The 13,176-nt window shown below is 35.5% G+C and overlaps 1 protein-coding gene across 1 annotated transcript in view; it reads left to right on the top strand.

Annotated features, from left to right (window-relative positions):
* Positions 1-13,176, top strand: part of NEGR1 (neuronal growth regulator 1) — a 1,017,459-nt gene that overhangs the window by 671,686 nt on the left and 332,597 nt on the right. The gene's annotated exons all lie outside the window — the stretch shown is intronic.

Raw genomic sequence — 13,176 nt, 5'->3', positions numbered from 1 at the left:
CTCTGTGCATCCCCATACATAATCATAAGGAATTTGATTTAGGTCTTACCTGAATGTTCCTTACTTTCTTTAATTTATGTCTGAATTTGGCAATAAGGAGTTCATCATCTGGCCACAGTCAGCCCCCGGTCTTGTTTTTGCTGACTATATAGAGCTTTTCCATGTTTGGCTGCAAAGAATATAATCAATCTGATTTCTGTATTGACCATCTGATGAAGTCCATGTGTAGAGTCTTCTCTTTTGATTAGCATTTCTCTAATATTTAGCAATGTTGAACATCTTTTCATGTGCCTATTGGTCATTAGTGTTTCCTTTAGAAATGTATGTTTAAGTCTTCTGTCCATGGTTCAACTGGGTTGTTTGTTTTCTGTTGTTGTTTGTATGAGCTGTTTATAGATTTTGGAAATTAAGCCCTTCTTGGTTGCTTCATTTACAAATATTTTCTCACATTTTTAAGCTGTCTTTTCATTTGGTTTATGATTCCCTTTGAGAAACTTTTCATCTTTAACCTAGATGTTTTATCATTGGTGCTGTATAGATGGAGAAGTCTAGAGGCTACAATAGGAGCTCATCAAAGCCTTCATACCTACACTGAAACCAAGCTCCACCCAAGGGCCAACAAGTTCCAAAACAAGACATACCACGCAAATTCTCCAGCAACACAGGAACACTCCCCTGAGCCTCAATATACAGGCAGCTCAAAATTATCCCAATACCTTTGATGTCTCATAACCCATTACGGGTCACTCCACTGAGGCGTCCATAATAAAAGAGAACTCCACAAATTACCAGAATACTCAGCAGGTAAAGGAACAGGAGAGTTGCCCACCAAATCAAACAAAAGAGGAAGAAGTAGGGAATCTACCGGAGAAGGAATTCGAATATTGATAGTGAAAATGATCCAAAATCTTGAAATCAAAATGGAAACACAGATAAATAGCCTAGAGACAAGGATTGAGAAGATGCAGAAAGGTTTAACAGAGGCAGAAGATAGGATTAGTGAAATAGAAGATAGAATGGTAGAAATAAAATGAATATTGACAATCTCAGAGACCTCGAGTCCAAGAAACACAGAGAGTCCCAAATTAACAAAGATCAAACACAAAAGAACAAAATATTCGCAAGACATACTTAAAGTGATGAAAGACAATAACCTACAGCCCAGATTACTGTGATCTCATTCAAATACGAAGGAGAAATCAAAAGCAAAAGCTGAGAGAATTCAGCACCACCAAACCAGCTCTCCAACAAATTCTAAAGGATATCCTCTGTATATTGAAACAAGGGACACATACAGACTGAAAGTGAAGGGCTGGAAAAGAGACAAAATGCTAACAAGTATGAAAGGGAAATCAACAATAACACAATAGTTAGACCTAATTGATATCTATAGGACATTTCACCTTTTTTCAAGTGCTCATGGAACCTTCTCCAGGATAGATCACATCCTGGGCCATAAATCTAAACTTGATAAATTCAAAAAATCGAAATCATTCCAAGCATCTTTCTGACCATAATGCATTAAGATTAGATCTCAATTACAGAAGAAAAACTATTAAAAATTCCAACATATGGAGGTTGAACAACACACTTCTGAATAACCAACAAATCACAGAAGAAATCAAAAAGAAATCAAAATATGCATAGAAACTAATGAAAATGAAAACACAACAACCCAAAACCTGTGGGACACTATAAAAGCAGTGCTAGAGGAAAGTTCATAGCAATACAGGCATACCTCAAATAAAACAACCTAACTCTACAACTAAAAGCAACTGGTTCTTTGAAAGGATAAATAAAATTGACAAACCATTAGCCAGACTCATCAAGAAGCAAGAGAAAAATCAAATCAATAAAATTAGAAATGAAAATGGAGATCACAACAGACAACACAGAAATACAAAGGATCATAAGAGACTACTATCAGCAGTTGTATGCCAATAAAATGGACAACGTGGAAGAAATGGACAAATTCTTAGAAAAGTACAATCTTCCAAAACTGAACCAGGAAGAAATCGAAAATCTGTACAAAAGCTTATAATTCTGATTTAGGCCCTTTTCTTTATTTTTTGCTTTAATTTCTATTGCCTTGGAAGACTGACCTAAGAAAACCTTGGTGCAATTTATATCAGAGAATGTTTGCCTATGTTCTCTTCTAGGAATTTTTGGTGTCATGTGTTATATTTAATCTTTAAGCCATTTGGAATTAGTTTATTTTTTTGTGTGCCATGAGGGTGTGTTCTAGCTTGACTGACGTACGTGTAGATGTCCAGCTTCCCCAAAACCACTTACTGAAGAGAATGTCTTTTCTCTGTTGTTATGTTCTTATATCCTTTGTCAAAGAATAATTGACTGTGGTGTGTGAGTTTATTTTGGGGGTCTCTATTCTGTTCCATTGATCCATATGTCTTTTTATACTAGTACCACACAGCTTTGATTACTGCAGGTGTGAAGTATTGATACAAACACATTTAGAATTAACTATTGTCATATGTCTATTTCCTCAAGATGCTAAATGACTTTTAGATGCCTCAACAAGATTAATTATTTGAAAGTTATCTGATGACCTCAAGATGGTGTCATAATTATTGCAACATTCCTGTTAGGCACCATGCTGCTTTTTTTTCTGTTTGCTCAGCAAATATTTTTGCTTTTAGCAAGGTAAGATCCAAAGGATCTATTGTAATATCTAATAGAAAACCATCTAATTTATTTATTTTAATACAGTTCTTCTTATTTGTATGTAATATAGCTTTTTTCAAATAATTTCACCTTTATATTCTTATTTATGATGTTCACATATTATTACTTAATGATCCTCAAAACATGCTAGGTATAGAGAAATCAAAAATATAGTTTCCTTTATTTTGGTTTTAAATTATCTAGTGGCCTAAAGAAAAGAAGGAAGAGGGAAACAAACAATGTATACAATCATGTATCATAATATCAATGCAAATTAGAATGTCAAAAGTAAGAGCTTTTCCTAGTACTAAGATACACAGTGATTTTTTCCCAGGGGTCTTCAGTAAGTGGACACATCAATTACAGCAGTAGGACCACAGTAACTTTTCTGATAAAACTATAATGGAAAATTTCATATGGTCATTCTTATAATGGCTCTCAAATACTGGTATGATAACACTAAAGCAAAGTTTGGTAAAGGAAATTTTAACGGGAACCATAATAAAATAATGAAAGAGGACAGTCTAATATGCTGGCTTATTCTGAAAAGAAGAAAAAATTAAACAGCCGAAGAAATGAATGAATTCCCTTCAAGTAATCCCTTATCAATGCTATTCCTCTATGTGAACTTGTGATAATAGAAATCAAACTTCCATTCTCTAGCCAGACCCTGGAGTACAGAGTGTATTATTCACAGAGGGCCTTGGGTCACAAAGCTAATGTAATAGGATGCTAAAAGGAACCTTCAGCTGAAATCCTAAGGCAACAGATAGCAGAGTGAGTTGTAATTCACATCACTGCTGCAGAACTTCTCAAATATGTTCACCATGAACTGACGGATACTCCTAAAACTCCCCTTCCCTCTAGGACTGAAAGGATTGGGAAAGAATTTTTCATGTGTTTTCCTTAGGACAAAGCTGTGTTATAGGCCCCATTTCATCACCAACATTTGGCATTGTCTTTTTAATTTGGGTCATTTTATTGAGTATGTAACTGTATGTTACATATCAATATGTTTCATCTATTAATTTACACAAAATAAATAACCACTCTTAGGTATCATAAAATTCTATGAGGTGAAGTCGCTCAGTCGTGTCCGACTCTTTGCAACCCTGTGGACTGTAACCTACTAGGCTTCTCCATCCATGGGATTCTCCAGGCAAGAATACTGGAGTGGATTGCCATTTCCTTTGCCAAGGGATCTTCCTGACCCAGGGATTGAACCCAGGTCTCCCGCATTGGAGGCAGACGCTTTAACCTCTGAGCCAGGTTTTAACAAATACATCTACATGTGTTCACCACCACAATCAAGATACAAAACAGTTAAAGGACTCTAAGAAATTCCTTCATGATGCTCTTCTATAGTCAACCAGCTTTTCCATCTCCAACCCCTGTCAAAAACTGATCTAGTCTTTACATCTATAGTAATATGGAATGTTATACAAATGAGCTCATACATGTAGTCTTTTGGGTCTATTTTCTTCCATTTAGTAAAATGTATTTGAGATTAACCCATTTTATATATATATATATATATATATATATATATATATATATATATAAACATCTTTCATTTTATAAATAATTTTATTGACAGATGTTATCGCATTACAGGGATGTACCACAATTTGTTCATTCACTATTTAAAGGACCATTGGGTTTCACTTTTAGTAATTGCCAATAAAGTGAACATACACATTGTATACAGGTTTCTGTGTAAATGTAAATTTCTCTAGGAGTAAAATTGTTAGGTAACATGGTAAATGCATGCTTAATTTTATAGGAAACTGACAAACTTTTTCAAAGGGACAGTGCCATTTCACATTCTACCAGTAATTTAGATGAGCTCCAAGTACGCTGCTTTCTACCATCACTAATTAGTGTTGTTTTGCGTGTGTTTTTGTGTGTGTGTTTCCCATTTTAATACATATACAATGAAATCTCATTTTGGTTTTGATTTTCCTAACTTTCATAATGACTAATGATGTTTATTGGAACTTCCCTGGTCGTTCAGTGATAAAGAATCTGCCTGCGATAGAGGAGAAATAGGTGATGCGGGTTCAATCTCTAGGTCAGGAATATCCCCTGGAAGAGGGCATGGCAACCCACTTTAGTATTCTTGCTAGGAAAGTCCCATAGACAGAAGAGCCTGGTGGGCTACAGTCAAGGGGTCAAAAAGTGTTGGACATGACTGAAGTGACTGAGCACTGATGTTTATCACCTTTTGACATATCTATTTAATAATTGATTTTCTTGAAAAAAAAGTCATCTATTTAAATCTCTTGTTCATTTCTTTATTAAGTTGTATATTTTTATTGAGCTTTGAGAGTTCCTTATGTATGCTTGATATAAGTCCTTTGTCCAATATGATTCAGAAAGTTTTATCCTGTTATATGGCTTGACTTTCTATTTAATTAATGGTGTGTTTTATAAAGCAAAGTTTTGTTTAATTTTGATGAAATCCAATTTATCCATATCTTCTTATACGTCTTGTGTTTTAGATGTCATATCTAAGAACCTTCAGCCCAAAACAAATTTTTCCCCTTGTTTTCTCCTAAAATATTTATAGCTTTATGATTCACATTAAAGTCAATGATGATTGTTGAGTTAATTTATATATAAGATGTAAGCTTTGGGTCAGAGTGGACAACCTTGCCTTGACCCTTATTTTAGGGGAAAAGCATTAACATTTACATCATTAAGTACGAGGTTAGATGTAAGGTTTTCACATAAGTTTTTGTCACATTGAGAAGTTTCCTTCAATCCTAAGTTTTCTGAAACATTATCTTGAATGAATGTTGAATGCTTTCAATGATTTACCTGCATTTAGAGATAATATAGATTGTTGTTGTTCTTGATAAAACAAATTACATTATTTGATATTCCAGTTGTATCACCAGCCTTTCAATTCTGGGATAAAGCATACTTAATAATGATATATTATCATTTTTATATGTCACTGGGTTTGTTTACTAAGATTTTGTTAAAAGATTTTTGTGCTTACATTTATGTTTTTTTGCTCTTTTGTTGTCATTAGTTTTGATACTGAGGTAATGTAAGTCTTACAAAATGATCTGGGGAATTCTCTTTATCCTCCATTTTCAGAAAGACTTTGTATAAATCTGGCATTATTTCTTTTTTAAAATTGTACTAAACATGATTCTGGAATTTTTCATGTGGGAACTTTTAAGTTATAAATTGAACTTCTTAGGGCTTCCCTAGTGGCTCAGCTAGTAAAAAATCTGCTGTGATGCGGGAGACCTGGGTTCGATCCCTAGGTTGGGAAGATCCCCTGGAGAAGGGAATGGCCATCCTGCGGCCTGTTGCATGGACTGTATGGCCCGTGGGGTCCCAAAGAGTCAGACGTGACTGAGCGACTTTCACTTTTAATTTATTATAATTGAAATAGATGGAGAAACAGGGGAAACAGTGTCAGACTTTATTTATTTCGGCTCCAAAATCACTGCAGATGGTGATTGCAGCCATGAAATTAAAAGACGCTTACTTCTTGGAAGAAAAGTTATGACCAACCTAGACAGCATATTCAAAAGCAGAGACATTACTTTGCCGACTAAGGTCCATCTAGTCAAGGCTATGGTTTTTCCAGTAGTCACGTATGGATGTGAGGGTTGGACTGTGAAGAAAGCTGAGGGCCGAAGAATTGATGCTTTTGAACTGTGGTGTTGGAGAAGACTCTTGAGAGTCCCTTGGGCTGCATGGAGATCCAACCAGTCCATTCTGAAGGAGATCAACCCTGGGATTTCTTTGGAAGGAATGATGCTAAAGCTGAAACTCCAGTACTTTGGCCACCTCATGCGAAGAAGAGTTGACTCATTGGAAAAGACTCTGATGCTGGGAGGGATTAGGGGCAGGAGGAGAAGGGGACAACAGAGGATGAGATGGCTGGATGGCATCACTGACTCGATGGACGTGAGTCTGAGTGAACTCCGGGAGTTGGTGATGGACAGGGAGGCCTGGCGTGCTGCGATTCATGGGGTCACAAAGAGTCGATCATGACTGAGCGACGGAACTGAACTGAACTGAACTGAATATGTATTGAATATTCAGATTTTATATTTCTTCTAAGTCAGTTTTGAGATTTGTGTCTTTCCAGCTATTTGTCCATTTAATCTAAATTCTTAAGTTATATGTTAGGGAGTTTTTCTTCATATTTGCTTAGTAGCTATTCATTTTTTCTTATGACTGTAGCAATATCCTCTCTTTCACCTCTGATATCGATAATTTGTGTGTTGTTTTTTTTCTGTTTGGTATTAATTTTATTTAATTTATTTTTTTAAATTAGTTTTTTATTTTTAAAATTTTAATATCTTTAATTCTTACATGCGTTCCCAAACATGAACCCCCCTCCCACCTCCCTCCCCATAACATCTCTCTGGGTCATCCTCATGCACCAGCCCCAAGCATGCTGCAACCTGCGTCAGACATAGACTGGCGATTCAATTCTTACATGATAGTATACATGTTAGAATGTCATTCTCCCAAATCATCCCACCCTCTCCCTCTCCCTCTGAGTCCAAAGGTCCATTATACAGATAATTTGTGTTATCTTTCTATTTTTTATCAGCCTGGCCAAGCTTTTCCCACTTCAGTGATCTTCTAAAAGACTGACTTTTGGTTTCATTGATTTTATCTATTGACTGTCTGTTTTTAATTTTACTGATTTCTGATTTTTATTATTTCTACAAAGTCTATTTAATTTAGGTTTCATTTGTTCTTCTTTTTCAAGCTTCTTAAGATAGAAGCTTACAGGACTGATAATAGATTTTTATTCATTTTTGTGGTGTTCCATTGTCTTTTGGCTTATGTACTTCAGACAGGTGCAACAAATATTTATTTCTCTTTCTTGACATGTAATGTTTATTTTGTCTCTGGATGCTTTTTAAATTTTCTCTTTCTCTTTGATTTTCAGCAAGTTGATTATATTATGCTTTTGAGTGATTTTTATTTGTGTTTATCCTGATTGGTGATTATTAACTTCATTTATCTGAAGTTTTATTGTATGTGTCAATTTTGGAAAAAAAAATACCTCCTTTATTTCTTCAAATATTTTTTCTCTCCCCTTTAGGGGACTCAGTTATCCATATATGAGAGAAATTTATACTTTCCATATATCACTGAGGCTCTGTTGGTTTAAAGATTTGTTTGGTTATTTGTACTCTTTTCTCCATCTGCTTCAGTTTAGATAAATACCTCAAAATGCTCGGATAAATACTTTAAAGTTTAGTTAAGTTTTTTCTCAGTATCTAGACTTCCAATTAATTTAAATCAATATTTCATTTGAGATATTTTATATTCCTCTGTTAATAATTTTGATTTTTTAATATTTTCCATTCCTTTTTTTATTATACTTCTGTAGAGTACTAATATGTATATATAATATTATAATATTACATATTAGTAGTTTGTGGAAATATATTTATATATATATATTCCTATGATATATCAGTATTCTAAACACTTTACTTGCATTAACCCTCTTAATCCTCACAACAACCATACATATGAGGCATATGTTACTATCCTCACACATCATATTTGAGTAAACTATTGGTCAAATACCTTGTATCAGGTCACAGAGCTTGTAAATGACAGAGTTGACATTTGAAGCCATATAGACTAGTTCTAGAACCCTCATCCCTAACCACTCAATATGGTCAAATGCATAGAGGAGATACTTACATAAATATGCTGGTAGACAACAAGATGACAGAAAATCATTACAATCATAAATGTAAGTGAAGCATTCAAAGAGTGTTTTAAAATTCAGTTCCAGAGAACTATTTAGTAATAAATGGCTATGAGACCCTAAAAAATAATATTCCTGCAGGGCAGCCTTGAAAAATGGGTTGACTGTTTCTGAGCAAGGGTTTTCGAAAATGACTGAAATGACTGCAAAGCAGTATGCAGCCATTGGCACATCTGAGTATATGCATTCAGAGATAAGTAACTGAGACATAGGGGCTCCTAGGAGAGGTTTGAGAATTTATTTAGGAGGTAAAATTGACAGGACACAGTGACTGATGGTTTATGAACTAAGACAAAAGGTGCTGTCAAAGTTAATGCTAAGATTTGTGGCTTGAGCAACTGGGTGATAATCAGATCACTCACTGAGACTTGGAACTCAGGGGGAGTCTCAAGTATGGCAGGAAAGTTAAGTTTAGTTTTGGTGATTTGATTCTGAGATGCCTGTGAGACATCCAAAGGGAGATGTCCAGCTGAATAATTGTGCCCAAAATTCAGGATACAGATATAAGTTAAACAGATCAATCAGATACTAATCAGCATGTGGATAATAATGGAATGAAAATGAGTGAACAAGATCCCTTGATTTTTGGAAAATGTACTGAATGAAGAAAAAAGGAGATCATAGGACAGAAGCAATATTTGGGAGATGTGAAGGATTTTGAAACAGTGGAAAAGTTAAAGAGATGAGAGGAAAATTAGTGAAGGATAATGTGCTAGAAGGACTTCTCAGGCGGCCTGAGTGGTAAAGGACCTACCTGACAATGCAGCAGACATAAGAGACAGGGGTATGATCCCTGGGTCCAGAAGATCCCTGGAGGAGGGCATGGGAACCCACTCCAGTATTCATCTCTGGAGAATCCCATGGACAGAGAAGCCTGGCAGGATGCAGCACATAGAGTCACAAAGAATTGGATACCACTTAAGAATCGAACTGAGCCCACACCCAGTGTACTAGAAATGAAAAGAAACTTATTTTTTCAAATGTTTTTTGCAAACATATTAGCACTTTGTAGAAATATGATGTTGTTACTAATAATTTCATATGCTTTTCCAAATCATAAAGCCAAATCTAGATATCATTTAGTGGCCAAAATAAGACTGCAAGGAGATCCAACCAGTCCATTATAAAGGAGATCAGTCCTGTGTGTTTTTTGGAAGGACTGATGCTAAATCTGAAACTCCAATACTTTGGCCACCTCATCCAAAGAGTTAACTCACTGAAAAAGACTCTGATGCCAGGAGGGATTGGAGGCAGGAGGAGAAGGGGATGACAGAGGATGAGATGGTGGATGGCATCACCAACTCGATGGACATGAGTTTGGGTGAACTGCAGGAGTTGGTAATGGACAGGGAAGCCTGGCATGCTGCAATTCATGGGGTCGCAAAGAGTCGGACACAACTGAGCGACTGAACTAAACTGAGCTGATAGAACTCTTTCTGGCCAGATTCTTATCAGAAATCAGTATGAGAGTGATATTATAAAGCATAGCTGCATACTATTTCTAAGCTTTCCTTTTGAAGAGGGTAATAATAGTGGCATGACTGAAAGCTTGTGGGATTTCTTCAGTTCTCCATATTCTGGAGAAGCGTCTACACATGTCTAGAAGACATTAAACACACAGGAAAACTATCGTTTAGATTACAGGCAATACTTAGCTTTTTTTCTTCAATATTGTATTTAAAGTTTTTGTTAGTCTTTATAATCTTAAAAAAAGATCTATGACAGCTACACAGACTGTTCTCACCACTGCCGTCACTGTCCTGTCAAGAAGTCAGTAAGGATGATAATTCTTTAAAGTTCTTTCGCTTCCTCTTGGCTGAAAGAAAACTGACAACTTCTTTGAATATGGGCATTCACTTTAGATTCTTTGTGCACTACCCTTATAGGGCTTTATTAATTCTTTAATCAATATATGCATTTACTTATTCAATAAATATTTACCAAGTATATACTGTTTCAAGTACTATGCTAGAGCTAGGAACACAGAGACAACAAAACAGGAATTGTTGTTTGTACTCATGATGAATGGTAAAACCCATAAGCAGAAGAAGTCAAAATAGTTTGTAGCTCACTAATATTTATAATGGGTACCCCAAGAAATAAAAATACTCCGTAATTTTTAATACATCTTCAGATTTATAAGGAGTACCCTAGGATAGTACATCAACATCATAAACATTGTGAAGTCTTGGTAGTGGTAAGGATTCCAAGTCACTATATCCCTTCAGCCTTGGTCTTTCCCCTCCATTTGTGGGAAAAATTGAGTTAGATTGCGCGAACTGAAATGTTAATCTTTGCGTTTCAGTGTACTATGCCAAATTCTCTCACCTTGCTAGGAGAGTGATGGAAATAGAGAGAAACCCTGACGTGTATCTAAGGACAAGTTTGGTTTCCTTGAGCCTAAAACTAAGGTAAAGAATTATGACTCAGGAAAACTGAGGATAACAAAAGCCAGAGAGACAACCAAGTAAATTATTGACAACCAGTATACTCCAGGGTATAAATTCTAGGCAAAACAACTGCAAGTTTCAAATTTGGAATTCAGGCATGGCTGTGACTGAGAAAAGAGCAAGATGAGTTCAGGATGGAAACAGAACTGTATTTGTGTAAAAACAAGAGAATACTTAGAGCACACTTTTGGGAAGAGCTGATGCATAGTAAATGGAATTAAGGGAGTAGATTAAAGTCTCAGGAATCTAGTAAGGAAAATTAAGATGCTGGCCATACACTTATGCTTCTTTTTATTAGTGTCATTTTATCGATAGCTAGTATTGGCAGTATTGCCCATTCACTGGCTGCAATGCATAAATATCTTTTGATATAATTCTGGTAGTTGTAAATACATTGTTTCCTGATGAGGTTGGAGAAGGATCTTTGAATATAGGTGCATAGATTGTACAGTGAACTCTATGAACAAACGTTCAATAGATTTAAATGGTGTTCTCCAGAGTTGAATGAAATTTTATCATACAACTTCTTTAGTTGCTGTCAATCTTTCCAAATATGTCATTTAACCATTTAGGAGAGGAAAAAAATGCTTCTTTTTATATTTTAGAAACCTATTTTCCCTTTTTTATTATACTTTTTATTCCCCATAGACATACAAATCTAATGTATTTCTTTAAAAAACTGCATACATTAATACACATCATATTTAATGATTTATTTATCAAAAACACGCATTTTAGTGGGTAATGCTTCTTAAAATTATATCAGTACACAAAAATGGAAATATGCATGTAACATTTTCAGATACGCATTTTTTGTTGTTTTCTTTTGGCCACACTAGGCAGCTAGTGGGATCTTATTTTCCCAAGCAAGGATGGGATGTATGTCCCTACAGTGGAAAAGTGGAGTTGAAGTCCTAACCACTGGACCACCAGGGAATTCCCCATGTAAAAATTTTTTGAACAGTGACTATAATTTAAAAGCCATATCATTATTATGACATATATGTATCTATGTATATTATATATATTATATACTCTATAATATACTATAAAATCACATTATAACACAAATTTACTAATTTTCTGCTGTTCTAAACAATTATAGTTTGTGATCATTTATGTACACCTGTTTCTTTGGTCCTATGAGGTTTTTCTTCTCATTCCCAGTCATTTACAAAAATTTAAATATATTTATTATTTGATTGAAGGATGATTGCTTTACAGAATTGTGCTGGTTTCTGTCAAACCTTAACATGAATTAGCCATAGGTATACATATGTCCCGTCCCTCTTGAGCCACCCTCTCATCTCCCTTCCCATCCCACTCCTATTGAAAATAGGTTTACCCCTTATAAAGTTTGCTTTTACAAGTTTTCACAACATTTTACCTTTTCACGTGTGATGATAGGCTTCATTTTATACTGCCTAATGAGATTATTTAATTCTGATATAGGATATCAATTTTCCCCATACTTTAATTTCTGTTTAATATCCCCCTTCATAATCCATTATACTTTAAAATTCTTAGATGTGAATAAGGATTTTGTCCTCCCTGTATTTCAATAGTTTTTACAGACACATTTAAGCCTAGATTATCTTCACTGTATAGGTGAAAAATAAGAGAAACAGAAGGAAACAATAGAAAATCAATATTACATTAGTGAATTGTAGTCAGATAAAGGAACTAGGTTGAGCAAAGAAATGATTATAAAATCAGATTTTAAGCATATGAATTTGAAGACAATTGCTTCTTTTATAAGCTCACCTCTGTATACCTGCAATAGCTTATCAACTGATTATCATCTCAGAAGTATAACTCTCCTCAACCTACAAGCTGTGATTGGCCAGATAAATGGAGAAATGACTTAATCATATAAATTCTAAACACTGCAGATTATAGGGCTTCCCAGGTGCTGCTGGTGGTAAAGAACCCACCAGCCAATGGAGGAGACATGAGGGTTCAGTCCCTGGGTCGGGGAGATCCCCTGGAGGACGGCATGGCAACCCGCTCCAGTATTCTTGCCTGGAGAATCCCATGGACAGAGGAGCCTGGTAGGCTTCAGTCCATAGGGTCACAAAGAGTCAGAGCTGGAAACAACTGAAGCAACTTAGCATGTACACACTCCTGCTGCTAAGTCGCTTCAGTTGTGTCTGACTCTGTGCGACCCCATAGACGGCAGCCCACTAGGCTCCCCCGTCCCTGGGATTCTCCAGGCAAGAACACTGGAGTGGGTTGCCGTTTCCTTCTCTGTGGATTATATATAGTGTACCTTCCTTA

Source organism: Ovis aries, chromosome 1 (genome assembly GCF_016772045.2).
Source record: "Ovis aries strain OAR_USU_Benz2616 breed Rambouillet chromosome 1, ARS-UI_Ramb_v3.0, whole genome shotgun sequence".
Classification (NCBI taxonomy): domain Eukaryota; kingdom Metazoa; phylum Chordata; class Mammalia; order Artiodactyla; family Bovidae; genus Ovis; species Ovis aries.
This window is presented reverse-complemented; position numbering and strand designations above follow the sequence as displayed.